Source organism: Anolis carolinensis, chromosome 1 (genome assembly GCF_035594765.1).
Source record: "Anolis carolinensis isolate JA03-04 chromosome 1, rAnoCar3.1.pri, whole genome shotgun sequence".
Classification (NCBI taxonomy): Eukaryota; Metazoa; Chordata; class Lepidosauria; order Squamata; family Dactyloidae; genus Anolis; species Anolis carolinensis.
The window spans coordinates 68,818,942-68,842,506 of record NC_085841.1 but is presented as its reverse complement, the minus strand read 5'-3'; the positions used below and the strand labels follow the sequence as shown (position 1 = coordinate 68,842,506).

At 39.0% G+C, this 23,565-nt stretch overlaps 1 long non-coding RNA gene across 1 annotated transcript in view; it reads left to right on the top strand.

Moving 5' to 3' along the window:
* The window catches only part of LOC103281479 (uncharacterized), a 115,196-nt gene extending 92,106 nt beyond the window's left edge, over positions 1-23,090 (top strand). Inside the window, exon 3 of the long non-coding RNA XR_010004690.1 lies at positions 22,783-23,090. This is a non-coding gene — a long non-coding RNA (uncharacterized LOC103281479). The remainder of the gene's footprint in view (positions 1-22,782) is intronic.
* The last annotated feature ends 475 nt before the right edge of the window (positions 23,091-23,565 follow it).

Genomic DNA, 23,565 nt, shown 5'->3' with positions numbered 1-23,565 from the left:
GCCACCTGAAGACCTGGGCTCTGTCAGAGGCTCAGCCCAGCTTCTGACACTTGAGGTGTCATACTCAGCTCTCTAAGTCACTCCTCATACAGCTTGGCTTCCAGATCTTAGATTATTTCAGTTGCTCTCCTCTAGACACCCATCCAGTTTCTCAATATCATTCCTGAACAGTGGTATCCAGAACAGAACACAATATTCTCTTTTAAAGAATGTTTTATCTGTAATTTGTTTTAATTGGTTATAAGCTGCCTTGGACCCCATGCTGGGAGAAAGACAGGATATTAATTGAACCAATCAATCAGTTAATATTTAATTTTTGTCTGAATTCAGTTTCTAGCTTCAGCTACAATAGGCCTGATGAATTAATGGGAACTTGGCAAACTCTACTTAAGGTATTTTTTAAATTGTGTCAGAAGCAAATTGAGAACATAGCAAATTGCTTCTGCTGTGTTTACAAAGATGTTGCCCATGGGACACCTGGATGTGTTACCATCCTGCTGGGAGGCTTCTCTCGTGTCCCCGTATAGCTAGGGCTGACAGACAGGAGCTCACCCCATCTCATGGATTTGAACCTTTAATCTTCAGGTCAACAGTTCAGCCGGTAGTAGGGTTTAACCTATTGTGCTACCGTGGCTGTATTTATACCATAGAATTTATTCATTTTGACACCACTTAAACTAACATGGCTCACTGCTATGGAATGATAGATATAGTTTGGTGAAGCACCAGCACACTTTGGCAGAAAAGGCAAAGGTCCTCGTAATGACAATGATTCTACTGCACTGAGCCTTGGCAGTTAAAGTGGTGTCAAACTATGTTTTTCACTATAGGTGTACCCAAGTTTCTCTGATCCAGTAAATTGGCTATATGTGGAAGTAGCAGTTGACTATGCTCCCCACTATAGCTTTTAAATGTAGATGAAATTAATAGATTAGATTGTTGGAAACTGCTTGCACATGGATCATTTGAACCCGAGTCTTCCACATCAGCATCAAGTCTTCAATCAGAGCAACACCCAGGCTTTCTTTTGAAATAGTGTAGGATTTTTTTTGGCATGGCTCTTTATATAATTTAGCATTTTTGAAAGCTAAATGAAACGTCACATTGTAGAACTGCATAGTTTAGAAGAACTAAGTTCATTTTTAATTCATTTTGCTGCTTCTTATTTAAGAAAAAGAAACCACTTAACTTTATTAACATTGTTTAAGCCTGGTGCAATTCAGCCAGCAGAACAATACATTCCCATTGTGTGAGCTGCAGTTATTCTAAGCCTGATCATTATTTCTGCTTTAAAAATAATATTTATTATAAATTGTCACCTCCACTCACTTTACCTTTTCTTTAACACTAGGATGACATGTAAAGAAATGCATCACCACTTTCTTGGTAAGTGCAGTCTCGAATCCACTTTTTGTGAGAGGTTGTGCAGTTCCAGAGACTTTAATTATAATGTGAAAGAGTAGATTTTAAAGGGAAGGAAACACACCAAGAATTCTCTGTGGGAGCTTTAGAGTGGTGTTTGGGACTAGCATTATAATATTATAAAAGAAGCAAAGTTCCTAAGTTAAACCTTTGACAAATTGAATAGATCTTGCTTGAATGCAGCCTTTTATTTTGCCTTGATTCATTTAATTTTAAATTTAGGTGAGGGGTGGCAGGGGAGGTTAATTTTTTCCTCGCTAATTATTATGGTTTTGTCACAAGCCTAACAATACTTGGCCATTTTTCTTAAAGCTGGTTGTAATGACAATGACAATGGGGATTTTTATTGAATTATATAGTTCAGTTTGTAGTCTATCCAAGTATTATTGTGAATTGAATATGAACTAAACAAAAATATGTCACCTCTTTCTTTTTGCAGTTTTGAACATGAATATAATATATCCTTTCTAAGTGCTCCAAAGGCACATGATTCTATCTGGTTTTGGAAGTTAAGTAGTGTCAGCCCTGGTTATTACTTAAATAGGAGAGTGCCAGTGATGGTTTAAGTGATATCAAACTGCATTAATTTTTCACTGTAGATACACCCATTGTTAAACTACAATTAGCTAAGATGGGCATGGACTGGCTCTAGCACCAAACACTTCCTGCAACTGGAAGGCTTGAGGAGAGTCTCTTCTGTTTATGTTCTGGAGGGGGAGCACAGAGCAAGACCTACAGCTTAGGGTTTGCATCACAAATAAACAAGGAAGGGTAGGAAGATACAGAAGTGGAGTCAAGGCAGTGCCTAGGTAGTAAAGAGAAACAGATTAATGGTATATAAAACCAAAGCCAAGCAAGTCTACAAGGTCTAATCTATAACTTCCAAACAATGAATTTTCTAGGAGTCAAAGTCAAACACAGTCTAAGGCAATGGAACACAGGTCACAGCAATGTTTAAGGTATAATACTTAACAAACAGGAATTTAGGAACAATTATTTACTTTCCCAAAGTGACAATACTGGTCCCCACCCAGAGTTTAAAGTACAGTAAAACCCTGTTATCCATAGATGTACATACTCCAAAAAATATCTCCTCTGGAAGTGTTTGTGGGTTTCTCTAGGACCTCCATTGTGATTTTTCTTGCACAAGTATATTCACAATATTGTGATCACTACGATCCATGGCTTCAGTTGTTTATGAGAAGCCTTGGAACATATTATCTGTAGAAACAGTGGTCATAATATAACTTGTGTGGAGAGTCTCTCCTCACTTCCCAGTAGTAGCTGGTGGCTTCCATGTAAGGTCCCTTCTACACTGCCCTATATCCCAGGATCGGATCCCCGGTTTTCTGCTTTAAACTGGATTATATGAGTCTCCACTGTCAGATAATCTGGGATAAGAAGAAAATCTGGGATCAGATCCTGGGATATAGGGACAGTGTGGAAGTGGCCTAAGTGGGGCGGTGGATTTGTCCTGGCTTTTAATCCAAACATTAAAGTTAATCTCCAAGGTGTTGTACCTCCCATATATTCAGCACCTTTACTAGCTCCTTTACAGTTCAGAGTAAAAGCCAGAGAATATTCACCACCCTATTAATATGGAAGCTACAAACCATCACTGCTGCTCTCCACATTTGGAGAATGGCAGGAACTTGTGAGAAGGATGTTCAGCTAGAGGTCTCTATTTTTTTCTGCACAGTATAGTAACACTTGAAGAGGGTTAAAGAGAAGCAAGGGTAACAAACAACACAAGCATAGAATGTGAAGTGCTACAATATGAGTGTGAATGGTTTTATTTATCCCTTGTTTTTTGTCAGGAAGCAGAATTTAAGCCAAATGGTTAAGGAGAAGCATTTTTGAGGAATAATAAATAAATTTTGAGGAATAATAAATAAGATGTTCTTTGAGAGGTAATTTTAACCATGTTTCAGCTGGCTACATCAGAGGTAATGCAATGTGGACCAACCATAACAGCCATCTAATTACTTTCATAAAACTTCTCTCACTCTGTTCCCTTCCTTTTCTTGCCTTTTTTGTTCTCCCAAGACAGCTGGAATGCCAGAAGGATTCTGTAAGCAAGAAGCCAATGGGGATGAAAACATCACTATTGTAAACAAAAGTGCTTTTGCAACTGGCCAAACTAGAAAACAAGTAATTTTAGTTCTGTCTTGTTTTCATTTCTTTTGGTAGGCTACTAGAGGCGAATGGATGCTATGAATGAATCAGTCCAGGAGCTCACAAAACAAAAGACGGCATTATAATATCATGTGGCAAATTCCAATTGAGTGAGAGAGCCAGAAATGAGTTTAAAAAAAACCCACAGATGAGTGAATCATGTAATCCAAGGCTAAGTCAGGACAGGAACAAGTGACTCATGTGGTTTAAGCCACTATTTGCATGAACCCCCCCCCCCCCAAGAACACTGCTCTTTTCTCCTGTATATTCCCCATGAAGGAGAGGGAAGAGACAACCTTCATTTTCTTCTGCTCTGTAACACCTTGGCACCACAGTCACCGTGGGATGAAAATGAATCCTCTTTGATGACTGCTGTTCAAGTAACTGCAGGTTCTTCTAAAAAAAGCACTGGATCTATTGGTTTCTCACTCACCACTTTGTTAAGCAGTCATTAGTAAAACTCAGAGGGGAAATCTACTGCTCAGGTTTGGCTCTGGTAACTTTTGATCTGGATATTTTTTATTTTTAGATAAAGCAAATAATCTGTAGATAATTTGTGGATGTATCTCCTGGTATTTTAGCAGTCTTAAAGAAGACAGTTGAGGGCCTAAATACTCTAAAGGTACTGGATCCCATTCAGCCTTCGATGCTAAGCAGCTCTATCGTAAGGGCACTTCCACACAGCCCTATATCCCAGAATATCAAGGCAGAAAATCCCACATTATCTAAGTATGGACTCAGACAACCCAGTTCAAAGCAGATATTGTGGGATTTTTTGCCTCAATATTCTGATATAGGGCTGTTTGGTAGGGCCCTTAGCTAGTACTGTGATGAGAGATCACCAATGAATATCAGGTGCTGTAGATACAATAGCTTTAAATGACTATCCAGGAAAATTTAGCACTATTGTATTTTGCCTTTATTAAGGGTTTTCTTATTGAACTACTATCAATATAAATATAAGCAGAAGTTATTCTGTGGATTTGTCCAGTGTAAAAGAATATATATCAACAATGATACACTTAAATACCTAGCACTTTGTAGAAGGTGAAATACAGAACACACATGAAATCTTATCGCCTGTCTATTCTGATCTATCACCGCTCTATTTTAACTATTGACTGCAGTGACTGGAAGTACTAGCTTTCTTGACTCTCAGGAATGGACACCTAGAGAGGAGATATGGAAGAAAGACTTCTTGGCCACCCATCAGTTTTGGTCTACTCTGGCAATTTGTCTACCAAAAATGTGCATCTTCAATGAAATATTATTCTTATTTGATACACCATTTTCTGACTTCTTGAGCAAGAAAGAAGAAAATATAACCACAGAATATATTATTTTCAAAAATACCTTTCATTTTTTTCCAAACTCTATGTTGCATTGCATTAACTGAGTTTACTTGCAGGTAAGTAGATATACAATGGCTGCCTTAGGTCTGTATTCAGTATTAAACTATGGTGACCCTATAAAAAACATGAGGACTTAAGCAATACTTGTTGATTTAGTAGATCTACACTAGTCAAGATTAAACAATTAGATTGAAGCCTTGGAAACATACAATACATTTTTCTTTCATAAGGAAACTTTTGGTGAAAACTCACATGCTCCAGCTAGAGAATTAAATACTGTAAGCCTTCTTACTCTATATGAGAAATGTTTACAGCTATTCATATGCTAGAAACAACTTCCCATAGGAAGTATGCACATGTAATTGCAGATAACACTTTATTAACTATTCACTTAAATATGTTCTAGTTCTATATGACAAATAAATATAAAGTAAAATATGAAAAAATATTATGATTGAAAACATAAATTCAAGTGACCTCACCCACTTGGGGCTTTGGCCCCGCAGCAACATTGTAGGATGGAGCCCTGAGAACATGGGTAGCTACCTGTGTTCTCATTAACTAAGTTGGGGACAGCACAGGGGGAAGCCGGGCAGTGATGGTTTTCCCGAGTGATGGGGAATGGGGTGATGCAACTGATGGGGGACACTTAGCAGTGGTTTGTCCCGCTGCCTGATAGATTCCCCCAACTGCCCTCCAGCTTAGATTTGATTTATCTATGTGTTGTTCTATCATTCAACAATTTATTTTAATGGGGTTATTCTAGTTTGGCTTAATGTATGCCCCTTCTACACAGATGTATGAAATCCAGATTATCTGCTTTGAACTAGATTATATGGCAGTGTAGCCTCAGATAATTCCGTTCAAAGCAAATAATGTGGATGACAAAAGTATAAAATTGGTGGATGTAACTCATTAGCTACTTGCTGTCTAAATAGTGGTGCATTAATAACAAGTTGTTATATAATGATAGCTGGTCACTCCATTTTTTGAGTTAGTACAACTTATGTGATCATAACCCACTTTCGATTACTTTGACAAGGCTGTGTTGCTTAAAAGGTGGTGGTGGTGATTTTGGTTGACATGTAATCCACAATAACAAAAAAGTGGGCTATAATACTGATAACCAAAAAAGATTCCAACAAAGAACTCTGAGCATTTCCACATAGAACAATTTTTATCTCCCAGGAATTCCATTTCTTTTGCTACATAAAGGTAGTACTGCGATAAGATGGCTAATACGATATCAGTTACAATGGCAACAATACCTGCCTTACACTTTCACATTAAGCAGTGAGTTATCTGAAAATATTTATTTTAAATATCTGGAGGGCATTTAAGGGATCTATTGTTAGTCAATGTGCTAGCTTCCTGAAAACTTTCTTGCATAAAACAAGTAACAAAAGGAAGGTTGGGCTGAAGTGTTCTCCTAAAATGCTTATGTGACATAGATAATAAATAGTTGGTTTGTACTTAAGCAGTAAGCTAATGAAAAATGCCCAAGGAGGACAAAAAGTCTTAACAAAGATTACTGAAAGATTATTGTTAATGCTGTATATGAATGATGATTAATGACTGTATTTCCTGCAAGTCTTTAGCACTACATTTTCAACTTTTTAACATTTTTCTTTTAAAACAAAAAAGAAATGTTGCCCCAAGGTACGTATGATTTCTCCCCTCCAGTCTGGGTAAGCACTTGAGCAATCATTGCATCTTTCTTTATCTCCTTTTGTACATCCCAGCCTGCCCTGTCAGAATCGCTGACTTTCTTGAGTTGCTACTGGTGTTTCTTGCAATGCTGTTCTGCCACAATGAAGTGGCATCACTGGAGGGCATTTGTGCTGTGTCTGCACAGTGACAGAGCCTGACATTGAGAGCTTGACTTCTTCAGATCGCTTTAAGGGGAACACCAGTGAATTGCCAGCCTAGCAGCTTCAATGGCGCTACGGCAGCCGCCCAGACAAGCTTCTAAAAAAAGACTTCAGCTTTCCTTGCTGATGATGTGGTGACACAACCTGGCTTAATGTGACCTTTGAATGGGACAGCCTTTGCCACTGACATTTTTTGTGAGCTCAAATCACAGGAAGTGTCCCAGTGATTAGGATGTCAAAATCTAAAGATATTAAATTGTGATATCTACACATAGCAGACATATTGGAGGAACATTGCTAAGTCTAAATCAACCCGATTAGGTATGGGGAAAAATCAATCTCTATTTTGACTGGGGCATTGTCTGCCTGTGGATATTAGCATTTTATCTTTTTTGAACATGTCAGCTGCAACAGAATATTCTTTGGAAGGGTACTTTTGCATTGTCATAAATAGCCTGTAATTTTTTTCTTTATAGATTACTGAATGTTTAGTTTGTTTCCCTTTTTTTTGACTTGATGCTCCTTGATCTTACCTCCTTGTTTCAGATATCCTATTGTGAGAGGGAAATTGTCAGATTTTTTTCAGTAGTAAGGGAAATTTCACTTTGCAGTTATGAAGTGGAGTGACAACTAGAGAAATAGTACATGAGGGAGGTTTAAAACACATTAGGTACCAGGTATAATCCTTAACTGACAACATGGGCAGACAACAGTGCTATTTATTTATTTATTTATTTTATTTACATCACTTTTACCCCGCCTTTCTCTCCGAGGAGACTCAAAGCGGCTTACAGTAAATAGGCAAAAATTCAATGCCTAAAAACAATGTAAAAACAACAATTCATATAAAAAAATCTACAAAACAACAGTTCACATAAAACAAATACCATTACAAAATAAAGTCACATTATATAAAATTTTAAGAATGTCCAAGATTAAAATCCATTCATCCAGAATCCTCAAGTCTTCGTACAGGTCATGTAAAGTCCATGTTCTCATTCATAAAGAGCTTGCGTGCACAACCATGTCTTCAAAGCTTTCCTGAAGCCTAGGAGAGTTGGTATCTGCCTTATGTTGCTGGGGAGAGTGTTCCATAGCTGAGGAGCCACCACCGAGAAGGAGCCACTTACCTGCGAGGCTGGTGGGACCGAGAGCAGGGCCTCCCTCGATGATCTAAGAGTTCTAGAAAGCTCATAGGGGGAGATACGTTCGGGCAGGTAAGATGGGCCAGAACCATTTAGGGCTTTGTAGGTCAAAACCAGCACTTTGAATTGGGGTCGGTAGCATATCGGTAGCCAGTGGAGCTGACTCAACATGGGAGTAGTACGCTCCCTGTAAGCCGCTCCTGTTATTAGTCTGGCTGCTGCCCGTTGTACTAGTTGGAGCTTCCGAGCCATCTTCAAAGGCAATCCCACGTAGAGCGCATTGCAGTAGTCCAAACGGGATGTAACCAGAGCATGGACCACTGTGGCCAAGTCAGACCTCCCAAGGTACGGGCGCAGCTGGCGCACAAGTCTGAGTTGTGCGAAGGCTCCCCTGGCCACCGCCGAGACCTATTCAGGTGTTAGCTCTGGGATTCCCTTAATCATTCACCATTAACTTCTCTGAATGGGGCCAATAGGATATGTAGGCTAAAAACATCTTGAGGGCCACAGTTAATCTTGCTTCCCCCACCCTACAAAAGCCAATTGCCACTTGATAACAGGAGGAGCCTTTTAGATCCATCTGCTTCACTATTTTATTGTCATCAGTCATTTACCTGATGCTTTGGAAATGTTACAAACAGAAATCAAGCTGAAATAATCATCTCATCTTTGTTTGTCCAAAGCACCTGATATCCTAGTGGATATTGCTACTGAGAAAGGAGCTTCCATCCATAACTAATAACCCCTGAGAAATTGAACTTCCTTAATCTTAATTTAATCAAATAGGTAGATTGCTGAATTTACCAAAGAAGGATGGGAACATGTGGTCATTCAGATGTTTTTGGACCAAAGTTCCTATCATTATTCACTATTGCTTATGCTGACTAAGGCTTTGCAGTCCAACAATATCTTAAGTGCTACAGACTTAACACTTGAAATTGAGTGTACATTATACATGATGCATGCATGCACAAGAGAAAAGGAAGTGACCTGATGGGCACATACACTTGAGCCCATTATGCCACCTGAAGCAAGGAAGGAAGTGGAGTACAGTGCTGCAATATTGTAATGTTAAAAAAAAAAAAGAATGGCAATGTTAGGACCTTATCACATTGAGGTCTAAAAAGTGGGCAATAGGGGGAGGATTTGCCAGGGATTGTGGTGAATCGGGTGGACAGTGGGGGAAACTGTTGTCGCACACCACATATCGCCTGCATCGAGCTTTTGTAGAATTGGTGCTGTTATATTACCTCATATCCCTATTTCCTCTATCAGCTTGCTCAGCAGCACTTTCGCATTATAAAAACAATGTGGGGGGCTGGCAGGTGGTTTCAGGAACATGTGGTCCATAGGCTGCACTTTATCAACCTTTGCTCTTCATAGAAAGAAAAAAACTTTGCAGTCTATATCCATTTACAGAGACTCAGAACCATTTCACAGTATGGCTGGAATCATTTGAGAAAGTTAAGAATGTATAACCCACCATAGGTACAGTGCCCCTGAGTGATTCCCATCTTGATTCCCTCATATTGGGCAGGAATTTATTTATTTATTTACAACATTTCTACCCCACCCTTCTCACCCGAGGGGACTCAGGGCGGCTTACAACAACCGGAAAAATTCAATGCCAAACAGATCAATAAAACAGCAACACATTTAAAACCATTAACAACTATTCATAAAATACAACTTCTCCTGTCAGTTGAGAAGTTGCTAATATTCCCACTCCCTCTCATGATAGTCACTGATGCATCCTGGGGTTTGCCTTTTAGAGAGGGGCATTTTGATTGCATAGTCAGAGTGCTCCTACAGTGCCCCTTTTTCATGTCAGGAGCGACTTGAAAAACTGCAAGTTGTCTCTGGTGTGAGAGAATTGGCAGTCTGCAAGGATGTTGGTCAGGGGACACCTGGATGCTTTGATGTTTTTACCATCCTTGTGGGAGGCTTCTCTCATGTCCCTGCATGGAGCTGGAGCTGATGGATTCTCACCGACAACCTTTATGTTAGGAACCCAACCTTCAAGTCATCAGTCCTGCTGGCACAAGGGTTTAATCCACTGCACCACCGGGGGCTCCTCTCTAGTGCCCTAACAAAGTACAAATCCCAGGATTCCATTGGATGCAGCCACTGCCATTAAAGTCAAATCATATTGCTATAACTAGTTACTGTGAAAGGGGCCCCAGTCATTAATCTCAGTTCCATGAACAGATCTACAGTGGTCTGAGCAAAGTGAAGACAATTCCAAGGGGAATTCAGCTTGTGGCTTGAATTGTGTCAAGTACAGTTCTAGCCCAGCAGCTTCGGCTAAAATATATATTCATAGATGACTAGTTAAGAATGAAAATGTGTTTCCTCATGCCACTGTTGATAGAGCAAAAGTGTTACTCAGAACTGTTGCTATGTGCTGCTAAAGAAGGCAACTATGAGAAATCATTATTCACTATAGAATAGATTATAATTGCAATAGTAGTAAAACCTTAAACAAGAATATTTTTTTTCTTTTCTTTTTCTTGATTTACTCTTTTGCTAGAAAAATATGCTGTGGGAGATTTATATGTTGTTGTTCTCTAGTAATATTAAGAAGTGTCCAAACAAGATTTTGAGGAATGATGAATTGTTAGGGTATAAATTCAGTTGTGGGTCTGAGCTAGAATAGACTCATAATGTATTTAAATTAGTTGTTGTGTGTAAATAAAGACTTACATAAATGCCACCACTTCAATAACTTATTCATCTCATTATTACTTATTATGTAAACCCCAAACCTTAAATAGGTTTAGGTAAAACTAGCAATTTGATTTAAGTTTAAATGAACAGATTTGGGCTACCCTGAACAGCTCATTTTAATTGTCCATCTGCATCCCAGAAGGTACAAAATAGGAAGATGAGAATTTTGTAGTTTGCAATATTTAAATCAAAGGGACCAAGTCATTCTAACCGTTTCACAGCCACTTCTTTGCAAATGGCTTAATCTCACCTGAGTTCATTTTTTATTTAATACAGACTGTCTGTAACCTCTCAGAAACATTTTGTGAAAGGTCCATGGTTTGAAAGAAGAACTGCTTTGCCGGAGCAGTCTAGATTGCTGTCAAGTCCAACATTTTATTCCCAGAGGGGACCTGGGACGTTTGTAAGCCAACATGTATGCTGGGACATTTGTAAGCCAACATTGTTATTGTTTAATAATGTTCGTTTGTAGCAATGGTAGGAGCAATAGCTTTGCATCTGTAGAAAGTTTGGTAGTGTCTTATTTCTCAGGTCCTGCAAATGCAATGCCCTATGAAAGTCCCATAAGTGGGGGTGGTGGAGTGAAGGAGAAGGATAGGTTGTTCTCATATATCAAGAGTCCAAAAGCTGCTGCCAGGATCTTTTTTTTCTTTCCTAAGAGCTTAAACGTAGCATGACTGCAAAAGGAATTCAATATTCCATTCTCCAGAGTGAGTGACTGATCAAAGAGAATAGTTCTGAAAAGACAAACTCTCTCCCATTCCACTTGTGCAAATTTTATTTGAAACTGAAAGATCTTTGGGGATGCTAATCATAAAACTCTATTTCCTTTAAGGATCATAACAGCTTCCTAACCAGAACCTGTAATATCACAAATGTATTGATTGATTCTTTTATCCATTCTTGAACCATGGGAGCCAATTCCAGCTCAACAAATCATTTCTGTATGACAAAGCTCCTTAGGAGCTGTAAAAAAAGTAATAGTTAACTTAAGTTATTCAGAGAAAAGTGATGTCAAGAGGGACAAACCCATCGGCATCTATCCACTTTTTTCTTTACTCAGCTTGAGTGCTCACACTGAATTTGTCATTGTCATGATCAATTCCCTTTATTTGCTGTGATCGTTCAAAGAGCCAGATATGACTTAGAAATCTACAAAAATCAAAATCACAAATTGCAAATATGTAATCTTCCAAATAGTTAAACAGATCACAAAAACAATATGAACAAGCAACCGATTAAAAACATATAAAATTTGTGCTCATTTCTTGAAAGCCTGCACAAATAAATATGGTTTTAAATGGCACCTAAAACACAAAACACAATTGGATCTGTTAGGAATCTCTGATGTTTGCAGCACAGTTCTGCATACTAGTTCAGGTGTTTCTCTTCCAAGCAATTGTAGTTTGGTGAAGGTTCTATACTCAGCATGATCTGCCAGAGATCTCTAGTCCTCTCACAGAATTAAAATTCCCTGTTTTTTTTTAAAGAATGACTGTTAATTGTTCCAGCCCAAGCATTTTTACTGTCTGAAGGAGAAGGCCAAATATCATTTTACTTTCCCCTGTATGCCTTTAAACCCAAGTGGCTAACCCAGCCAAATTATTTTGGCACACAAAGCAGAAAATTTCACAAGTGCCTTTCCCTTTCCATCACTGTACAAAAACACAGTGATAACACAGTAAATAACAACTGGCTGCCCTTTCATGACACTATAGCACTGCAGCTTAAGGTTATTCTGTCCTCTGCCTATTTATGGTTCTAGCCCTGACTTATAAGGTAGTTTAAGAAGTGTGTACAGTTGGAGTAGGTAAACAGTTGACAGTGGCCCACCAAAAATCTACTCTTGCTGGTTACTGGGATTCTTGCAACAAACATGAAGTTGAACGGCCTTTACTATGAGCTACACTTGTGTTGAACTAAGCAAGACTGTGTAACTGCCCAAGCTGCTTATGTGATCTTAATTTCGTGAAAGCAACTTATAAGCATAGTTAAAAGATATGGTAATAGGGTCTGTGTTCTCTGGAAAAAGTACATGACTGCTCATACAAGGAGGAGGTTAACTCATTCCTTTTAATGCTGCAGTCTTGTTGATACCTTATTCAAAGCTGCTTTAAGTTGGGGAGGGACCCTCAGAATGGTACTAAAAGGCACTGGAGTGAAACTAACCAGAACTTCTCCTTTGTGTCTCACTAGTGGCTGGTAGCATCCATGTCAGCAGAGCAGTAAATCTGCTTTAGGTTTTAGAATAAAATTTAACAGCACTCTCCAAATGCATAACCCATTTCTTCAGATAGGTCTAGAACTTTGGATAGTTCCTTTAAACTTTAGACAAGAGAGCACATTAACATTTTAAAGCACTGGTTCCCACTTTCAATCAAATGGCTGACTCCTGCAGAATTCTGGGGCTTGTAGTTTACGGAAGTCAAGGACCTCTCCAGCTGAGAATTCCAAATGCGCTGCCCTAAACTTCAAGGCCCAGAATTCTGCAGGAGGCAGCAACATAATTGAAGGTGGCAGTCTTTCAATCCCAGAAAAGATTCTGCAGGACTCAGCCACATGATTGAAAGTAGGACCCTTTCAATTCCAGAAAAGATTTCCACTGTCCCATTGACATCGAACGTCCCTGGCTCTGCAATGTAATTATGATAATATTGAGGTCAGGACTACCTGATAAGGATAGTATGTTTGGGCATTGTATAGTGTTCCCAAGACCAAGAAAGTTATCTGTAACCCAAATAGAGTTGTGCGCGGAATACATTTCTCCCATTTCCTTCATTTCTTTCAGTACTTTGAGAGCATGAAACAGGAAGGCCCCCCCAGTACAGAAATCTGCTCAACACGGAAGCAGGCGGGAGCAGGTGCTGGCTCCTGGCCTGCTTTTCAGCATCACAGTTTAATCTTTTTTATTAACCCCCCCAGCAAACAAAAAGTACACCCTCATTCCCTGAAAACTACTTCCCTCTTCCAGGAGGTCACCGCTCTTCCTTACCTGAAAGTAGGAAACCTCCTTAAAATGCCTTTGAGAGTGAGTGGCTGGCTGGCATGGTGTAGCCTGAGAGAGAAAACGCTTGCGCCTCCCAGAACTTGCCTCCTTGCCTTGAAAAGAGAGCACGAGTGTGGTGTGCAGGCCGAGGCGTGTGCATTTTCTGGGCCTGCCTATACACTACACACACACTCTCCTTGGAAAGAAAGTGCATGTGTAGCATGCAGGCCCAGAAAATGAGCATGCCTGCCAGTACCTGCAACCCAGCGCTTCCTAGGACTTGCCTCCTTATCTTATGTGTGTGTGGTGTGCAGGCCCAGAAAGCTCATGCCTGCCAGTGCCGGCAGCCAAGTGCCTCCTCTAAAGTAGAAACAGCAGGTAAGAAGAAACCTTAAAATATGCACCAGGAAGAGGAGCCTGGGTGGGAAGCTCCCCCCCCCCCCGTCCCATAATGGTCTGATAGAAAACAAATCTTTTGACACCCCAGAGCGAAAACAGATATCTGCCCTCCCAATTTCAGGAGGCTCCCAAAAATTGATCAGGGTCACAACCGAAAGCTGGGACACAAAACAGGCCAAAGTTTACCCCAAATGCACAATCCTAATCCCAAGATGATCACAAGTCTTATTTTACCATACTATACAAAGAGAGGAAGAAATAACTTTTTGTTTGAATATATTACTTCCCCATGCTAAGCAGGTGGTTTCCAAGGTTGCCTTTTTGAGTGGGATCCAGTTTTTGGGAATTGGCATCATCTATCCAGCCATTTTATTTTCATATGGTTGTGTTCTAATTTCTAAGCCATTTCATTTTGTGCTCCAAAATCCCTTCTGAATGTCACCTGCACTTGGAAAACTGCCAACAACAACAGAATTTGGCCCTCAGTAGTGCTTATCTTTTATAAAGACTTTCACATTTGAAAATGCTATCCACTAAAAGTATAAAAGCCCCTAAAAGAAAAAAAAACATAAAATCAACCAGCCACAATTACAGCAAGTGCATGAGATAAAAATCCATTGCCATTTATCTCTCTGGGGACACCGTACCTTTTGTTCAGAACACTATTATTGGCATTGTACAGGCTCTAAAATTATAATAATTAAAATGGTGATTATAAGTGTCAAGGATTGCAATTTTCCCCCTTAATAGCTAGGAACAATCTGTTCATTATTGAAAGAAAAAAATGATCTGGAATCCATGTGGGTTAAAAAGGAAATGTCAAAGAGGAATGTACAGAACCAAAACCCAGTTTCATGTTCACTTAGATGGTTGGGCAGAATACAATCGCTTCTATTAGAAAAAAAAAGAAGAAGAGAGTTTTGAGAACAAAAGTAATAGGGGAATGGGCAACACTTGTTTTTCTGTTCCAAATCTTATCAGGTCTGTTTCTATTGAAATGGAATTTATGGTGAGAGAAGAATGGCGCCCCCATTCCCCCCCCCAACAAAGCCTTAAAAATAAAGAAAACCTTACTTCCTTAAATGCCAGGAAGCTAGTGGGGGGGATTCCCCCCCCCCCCGGCATGTCATTGGTGAAGTCCAGGAACCTGCAGAGAGGCCTAATGGTGGCCCAGTAAGTTTCCCTGTTTTTTGTTTTGTTTTTTGTTTTAGACTTTTGGAGGGAGATTTGGGGTGGCAAAAGTGGACTTAACCCACTTCTTAAACCTTCTCCAAAGCGGGTTTAATGTATGCCTGGAGGTGGCCTCAGTTGATGGAAGGGATGACAGAGGGAAGGAAGAAAATCATACCTGTACCACCATTCAAGCACACCACAAGTGGGAGAAAAAAAAATGATTGAAATGAAATACAGTAGTTTCACTTATCCAACATTCGCTTATCCAGCGTTCTGGATTATCCAACGCATTTTGCCTCCTGCTCAGATCCACAGCTATTTCCCTAGGCAGCAAGGACTGAACTTTTTATGCATTTAATTTCCAACTATGTTGTTACTTTAAGTTCATTTTATGCCATTCTATCTTTATTTGTAGTCAATTTGTTAGTAACCAATGTTTTTGTAGTCAATGTTTTCTATACATTGCGATGTTTTGGTGTTAAATTCATAAATTCAGTAAATACTACATAACGTTACCGTGTACTGAACGGCTTTTTCTGTCGATTTGTTGTAAAACATTATTTTTGGTGCTTAATTTGAAAAATCATAACGTAATTTGATGTTTAATTGGCTTTTCCTTAATCCCTTCTTATTATCCAACATTTTTGCTTATCCAACATTCCGCTGGCCCATTTATGTTGGATAAGGGAGACTTTACTGTATGTGAATTGGGATAGCACTAAATTTGCCTAAAATCCTAGGCCAAAATTCTGGGTTTTTTAGGGCACTATAATCTGTGAAGTTCTGCATCAGCTCCAACATTTACTGGAACTATTGGGCAGTCTGGAGGAGCCCAGCATTTCTGAGCACTTTGAAATATGAAGAAAAGGTTGCTTGTTGATGAAGCAAGTTGGAGAAGTCAATTCCTTCTTTTCTGTCCAGGAATACAATCCTAGGCACGTCAACTATGAAATAAGTCCCTTTGAATTCAGTGAGATCTACTCACAAGTAGTTGTGACCAGATCACAGCTTTAAGTTTCTTTAGCTATTCTTCCCTCTTTGAGATCTGCTTTTGCAGGTTTGTGGAAAGAAATTTATTTCCTCCATGAAGGTTATGAAAATGAAGCTTCAAGGTATTGCTGGGTTTCCATCTGATAGTCTTTGGTCAAGAAGTCATCAGCTTGTACTTTCCCACCTATTTTAACAGTAATAACAGAACAGACATCAATAGGGGTTGAGAGATCATGGGGGAAATGGAGAAATGGGCTTGAGGATGGCAAAAGAAATGGGAGAAATGTTGATAAGTTTCATTTAGTGACTTACACAATGTGTGTGACAGCACAATGGCCTCTCCCCCTTTCCAGGCAGATTATCCCAGCCAGTCGTTTCTATAATAAAGAAAAGAAGAAGCAGGAGGGGGAAGAGAAGGAGAGAGAAATAGAGTGCCAAAGAAAAGGAAAGGCGGGCTGTGAGGCAGCAATCAATGCTGCCCTTTATGCTTCCTGACATTTGAGGGACTTGTTATCGACGATGGCTGCCTGCTTTATCTGAATGTATCTCCCCAGCTGCCAGCGTAGCCCTGATAGGCGGCTGAACGTGCCGATGGCCTCGGCTGATATCACTGGCTGCCCAATTCACCCATGTGCTTGGGTGGCAGGTGCTTGATGGCTTCTGTCATTCCACTGCTGATACCTTTGCTTGCCTCTGTGGAAAGAAAGAGGGCAAAAGAGACACTGGGGACAGCTCAAAGTCCAATTTCTTGCTCTTACATTTTAAGACAATTTCCCCTCTCATTTTAGGGGGTAAGGCAATAAAAAAGCAAGGTAAAGAATGAGAAAAGAGAGCTGCTAGGAGCAGTATGATGAAATTTATTAGTTTTCCTCTTCATGCTTTGCTGGCATTTTCTTCTTCTTCTTTTTTTTAGTCCTGTATCATTCATTGGCCTGAAATTGGCTTCTGCACCTACTTCTCATGCTGCCCCTTCTCTCGCCCTTTCTTTCCATTTTTGTCTGATTTTCTGCTGAAGAGTGATAAGACTAATCTCCAGCTTGGCTGTTAATTTGCCCTTTGTTGTATGAAATGCCTCCCGTTTACTCTTTCATAACATACCCTCTTATGCCTCTATAAATATCATGTGAACGTTTTTGAAATACATGCCTGCACATGAACATGCAGGCATGTATTTAAAGCTGTGTATCTCTGTGTTATGTGTGGACACTTAGGACCTATCAGCTCAAACTCCATGTGGGGACATGAGAGAAGCCTCCACAAGGATGGTAAAAACATCAAAAACATCCGGGCGTCCCTTGGGCAATGTCCTTGCAGACGGCCAATTCTCTCACACCAGAAGAGACTTGCAGTTTCTCAAGTCATTCTTGACACAAAAAACCCCGTAGGACTTTATCATAAAAGCTGATGGAATCCAAAGATCGTGGTGAATCTGGCTGTGCTCATCTGGGGCATGAAGAACCCATTGCCCCACACACTACATTACTCAACTTACAAACATGCCGATCCCACAGGGAGAAGTGTCGACCATACGGTTTCCCCCCATTGCTTTTGGTGCAATATGGAAGTCTCTCATGTTGCCACCATGGTGGCATATGCCAGTTCTTCTATACTTTACTCACAGAGCTCTACTGGAAGTTCCTATGCATTATGGGATAGGAGCTGGTGGGCTCCGTGGGTAAACTATGGCTGAACCAGCATATGCTGCCGAAGTAAGCCCCATCTGATGTGGTCATTAGTGAGGGATAAAGCTGTCAGTTTCACTTCTTCCCACACCCACATGTTGTGAATTTGATTTTTCTGACCAATTCATTGAATCTCTCACATATATCTAATAGGGGTATGCAATTTATTTGTTAGTCGTAGCAAGTCATAGCAAATTCGTTAAATTCATACTTACTACACAATATCCGATGTGCAGGCATGGCCCGTACCAAAAACTTAAGAATTGAAATTTAGCCAATACTTTTTAGTTTGAATTTTGTAAATCTCAGAAGCATCCCAAAGTCAATTTCATTTTCAGCACAAGAAAACAAAGCAAAAACAAAAAGGCTGCATTTTTTCTTTAAATTAATGGCCTCTCGCCATTAGGAGAGGGAAGCAGCAGGGACAAAGCAGAGTTCGCTGGGAAAGAGACTGAGAAAACACCGAATTCTGGGAAATGTAGTTTGGAAAGCTGAGGAGTTCTATGCCAGAGAATTCAAAAAATCCTGCCCTAAACTACATTTCCCAGAATTCTGCTCAGCATCAGTAAGCCCCAATCAGGATAGGGGAGAGATCTGTCTCTTCATAGCAGCAGCTACAATAAATTGTTGAATCTGCAAAGAGGAGGACTGACTGAGACTTCTAGTAAGTAAATGTCTGTGGTGGGCTGGGAAGAAATCCCTAAATGGAAGTTCTATTGGTTAATATGGGAGACATTCAATGAGGTAGCTGGCAAAACTTTTCTTTAAAAATCCCTAAGATCAGTAGATGCATGAATATTTCTGAATGTTAGGGAAAGTGATCCCTTGTTATCTTGAGTCATTGTATAGAAAATTCAAGGAGATAGCACGAAAAGTAGGTGCAGAAGACAATTTCAAGCCAAGGAATGACTCAGGACCAGTTTTTTAAAAATAATGTTGTTCATAAAACATTTGAAAATTCCCCAAAAATCCATGGATAAGTGAAACTTTCTGAAACCTGATGGACTAATTGTGGTAAACGTGTTCGACTATTGTAGCAAGTTTCAACCCAATAGCTGTAAAATGGGGGAGGAAGGAGCCCCTGAAGGCTCCTCACTTGCGCAATTAATATAATGAAAAAGTAATGAAACTTTGTTACTCTCGTTATAGTAACAAATTTTTTAACTAATGACACTTTAGAAATGCTTTAGAAACGAAATATCAGAGCCCCCTAATTTTGTAATGACTTTTGAAACATTTAAAATTAATCGCACAGCCTTCACATTGAGTATACTGCCATATATATTCATATACAGAGGGGTGCTGTTACTGAAAGCGTGCAAAATGAGGACATTATAGACAAAATGTGCATTCTGCCCCCTCTCCCCAGTGAATTTCCCTTTGGTTCTAAGATTCCAGAGACTGAGAAACTGAAAAACTTCAATTCTTATATTTTCTGTGTTTTGATTTACTCGGTAGCTTTGGCCCCTTTTCTTTGCCTGCCAAAATTGTAGTTCCAAAGTTTTAAGTTCTAAAGTTTTAAGTTACTGCAATGCTAGGAATTTAGGAACCAAAAAAGTTTCATGAAGTATGATGTAGGATTCTAATTTGATGGCCTACATCCTCATTTTGCCCTCAAAGCTAAATCCCAATAAGCATATAAGTATGCACAGATACTATAAAGTAAAAGAAAAAATCTTATTTTCCATCTAATCCAAGCCTGTACTGCTTTAACTGAACTGGTTTTAATAGCTTTTTCTTAATTGCATTTATTCTTGAGGTATGAATAATTTAATTTTACTACTTTAATGTTCACTTTTTGTATGTTTTTAATTTTTCTTCTTTGAAATTGTGAGCTGTATAGAGTCCAAATCTTGAGGGGAAAGCTAAATATTAATACTAACATCAACAATTTTTAAAATCTCTGTTCTGTGGAGCTACCAGAGCTTAACCTGGGTGCCAGATTCAAAAACTCAACAGACTGACCAGAACAAAGAGGCATATTTAAAAACACTAAAGCTCTTGATAACTACATTGCGAAGGAAGAGAAATAATATGCACTACAGTATACGAAATGTCTCACTTGATAAGGACAACAAGTCCAGAGTCTAAAATTACGTAACTGTATCACTTGTGCTGCTTCAAAATACCACTGTGACCTCTTCCAGTTCAGCAAAGATTACTCAGGTCATAACATGTTTATCAAAGGTGATGTGGTTTGAAGTAAGTAGTGGTTTTTTTCCCCCCACTTCAGACTCCATGGTTTTAATTAAAAGTGATTTAGGAAAAGAGGGAGGGGAGCCCTCTCAACTTTCCAAAAGAGTTCTAAAATTGGGTTTTGCTTATCACAGCATATACAACCCAGAGCTGAAAATCAAATATTTATTTTAAGGAACAGTAAACATCTGCTATCTGGTTTTTTCCACTGTAGCTGATGCAGGCAAGATGAAGGTCTGTTGCAATGATTTTTTTTTATAAAGTATTATTTTTTCACACATTCAGTTTCAAATTAGGATTTTGTCCATTTTAAATTTGAATGTAAAACATTATAATTTTAGTAGCTTAAGTCTTGTTGACATCTTTGCACCAAATATGATTTACCTGTACTATTAACTGCCAAGTATTAAACAGATACATGCCAAATTCTATTTCATCAATTGCCATGTCTGAATAATTAAAATCAAATATAATGTGTTGTCAAATATTGGTATTACATATTCAGTTCATGTTTATGAAGTATTCAGATAACATCTAGTGATTATATACTATCAAAATTTGCAGAACTGTTCAAGGATAATTTACAGTTATCGATCTGTCAGCTTAGCATTAATTTGAATGCATTTCTTTTTCTTCATCCAACTTGCAAGGATGTGAGGAAGAGGTCATGGAAACCCAAATCTAGTTTTTCTGGATCAGCCCTGCAAAACTGGGCTGAGAGAGTAACATTTCTCTACACTGATATTTACATGCATATATATATGTGCCTTCAAGTTGTTTGTTGATTTATGGTGACTCCAAAAATTTAATTGGATTTTCTTAGGCAAGTAATACTCAGAGGTTGCTTTGTCAGTTCTTTCCTCTGAAACACACCTTAGAGCATCTGGTATTTCTTGGTGGCTCCCATTCAAGTTCTATCAAGCGTTGATCCTACTGAAGTTCCAATATCAGATGAGATCTTGTGCTTCTAAATCCATTTTTTTCTATAAAATGAGAACAAGGCAACATACCCTTTTCTCTTTTCTCTTATTTTTGTCCTATGAGATAGATAATATTGTGGGATATTGCAAGCTTTCTCTAGATCAGAGTGAGGATCTGAATCTACTTTGGATGTATATTCTAACAACTATACCATATCACCTCTCAAAGACCTCTTAATTAGTCCATGGTTGAGCTGTAGTTAAAATACAGATTTCTAAGGTCCAAATCCAAAATTCTGCTCTTTGAGTTATAGTGCAAAAGTAGCCCTGATATATTACATTGATTGAAACTAAAACTTAAAATGTTGATATGTGTTAATCCTAAAGGAGAGACATGGAACCCAGTTGGGGAAAAAGGATTCTGAGGGAGCACTGAATACATATTGACTGGTGGGGAAGGAATGACAGAAGATGCAGGTGTGTGTGGAAGGACAATGCAATGGAGCAATCTGGGAAAGGTGATGGCTGGCTAACCAGTCAGGTGGTACATAAAGGACATGGCCAACAAACTGTGCTCTTAGGGTAAAGATCATGGTGCTACCCATAAAAATACCAGTGGTGCCTTTCAGTTTTCATGTCAGTGGGGTCATGGATGCACTCTGGGTTTTAGTACAAACTTTAAAGGCCATTGTGTTGAATATATTTTTAGGGTGGAAAGTTTCAAAAGCTTGGATTTCTTTTTTAGAGTTGTGGCTAGATTCACCATGGAAATTACTAGCAGTTTCCAAAAAGCAGAGCTTGGAGAGGGTCTTCTTCTTTTTTTAAAAATGACAATAGCATCCAGAATAGTACCCAGTTATATGATGGGTAGGGATTCACCAACCTCTGCTCCCAAAGCCTCTGAAGAACCATATCTTGAGGGTTAGCTTGCTATAATTTCCTAGAAGGGAAGGAAATAATGGAAACCTGGTCCTAGCTGGGAAGTAGCAGCTTTTAAAAAGCACTAGTTGGGTCAAGGGAGTTATGCATTTGTGAAGAAAGTACCCAATTACCGACAGCTCTTAAAGTACAAAGACCTTAGCTATTGCTGGCCTTTTCTTTCAAAAGACAACTTAAATTATCACTTTCAGTAGTGAAAGGTTTTGAGGTTTACCTGGAAATGTCAGTCTGAAGGATTCTTGAGACGTATTTATTTTTTGCTTAGTGATAATGAATCCATTTTAAAAGTTGTAGATCCGTTAGGAGCCACAGGATAATACATCTCTAGCAAGGAATTGCTACTGTTGTCCAATGCCAGTGAAATGTATACAAGACAAATGTGTGGATTTTGTAAAAACATGTCCCACAAAATTTGAGAACACAAGAACATGTCAAGATGTTTGCTGTTGTATGACTATAACTATTAGAATTATTATCTTTACCTGAAATGCTTATACTGGGTTGTTTAGTTAGATTATGTAAATTCCCAGTAGACAAATAATTGTAGACCTCACTGAGGCAGTAAACAAACCAGGTATCTGGACCTCCATTTGTGCTACCATATAATGCAGTTTAACTGTATTGAATTGCTTATATGCTAGTATGAGCACATATAATGCAGTTCAATGCAATTAAATTGCATTATGGAACTGCATTATATGGCAGTGAAGATGGGCTGGGTAGCACATTTCACTCTGCAGGAATGAGTTTTGTAAGATTGCTTGTGTATACAATTAATAAATTAATTATATGTGTGTGTGTGCAGATGCAGACTGCAGCCAGGAAATCAGAAGACATCTACTTCTTGGGAGGAGAGCAATGGGCAACCTCGATAAAATAGTGAAAAGCAGAGACATCTGCGGTGACGGCTGACAGGGAACTCTGGCGTAGACTGGTCCATGAGGTCACGAAGAGTCGGAAATGACTATGTGATTGAGCAGCAGCAGCATAGATATGCTCATACACAGAGGAAGGATGAAGTAATGTAAATATAAAACTTTGAAATAAAGTTCTAAAACAGATTATCCAGATATGGTGCAAAAGAAGTGTTAATAAAACGTGTTATGCAAGCAATGTTGTATGATTCTTTCTTAAAGACTAAGGAAAGGTGTTGGGGGAGATATATAATCCTCTCTAAGCATTTGCTAGTTCCTTTCTTGAGACTCTATGATAACTTTGGTACAAATATATAATAGAGTCTCATGGAGGAACTAGAAAAAGTCCGAGAGAGGACACCATAAATACTCATTCTTTGAGTACAGGAGTCATACTATATGTGTCAGTCTGTGAATCCTATGTTCAGTTAGTATAGGTCCATTGACACATATAGAAAGTGTTCAACAGATGTATCCCAATTTAATTTCTGTTCATGTTTAAGAAAAGTCCAGCCATAGATATCCAATGAATCTCTCCCCATTTTTGTCCAAATGTAAATCACAATAGTTTAAAATGTCTTATAGTTAGATCAAGTTTGAATTGTTGTTCCTTGATCTCGGTCTGTGCTGGATATCTGTATAAATTCCTAACAGGCATCCTTTAACTCCATCTG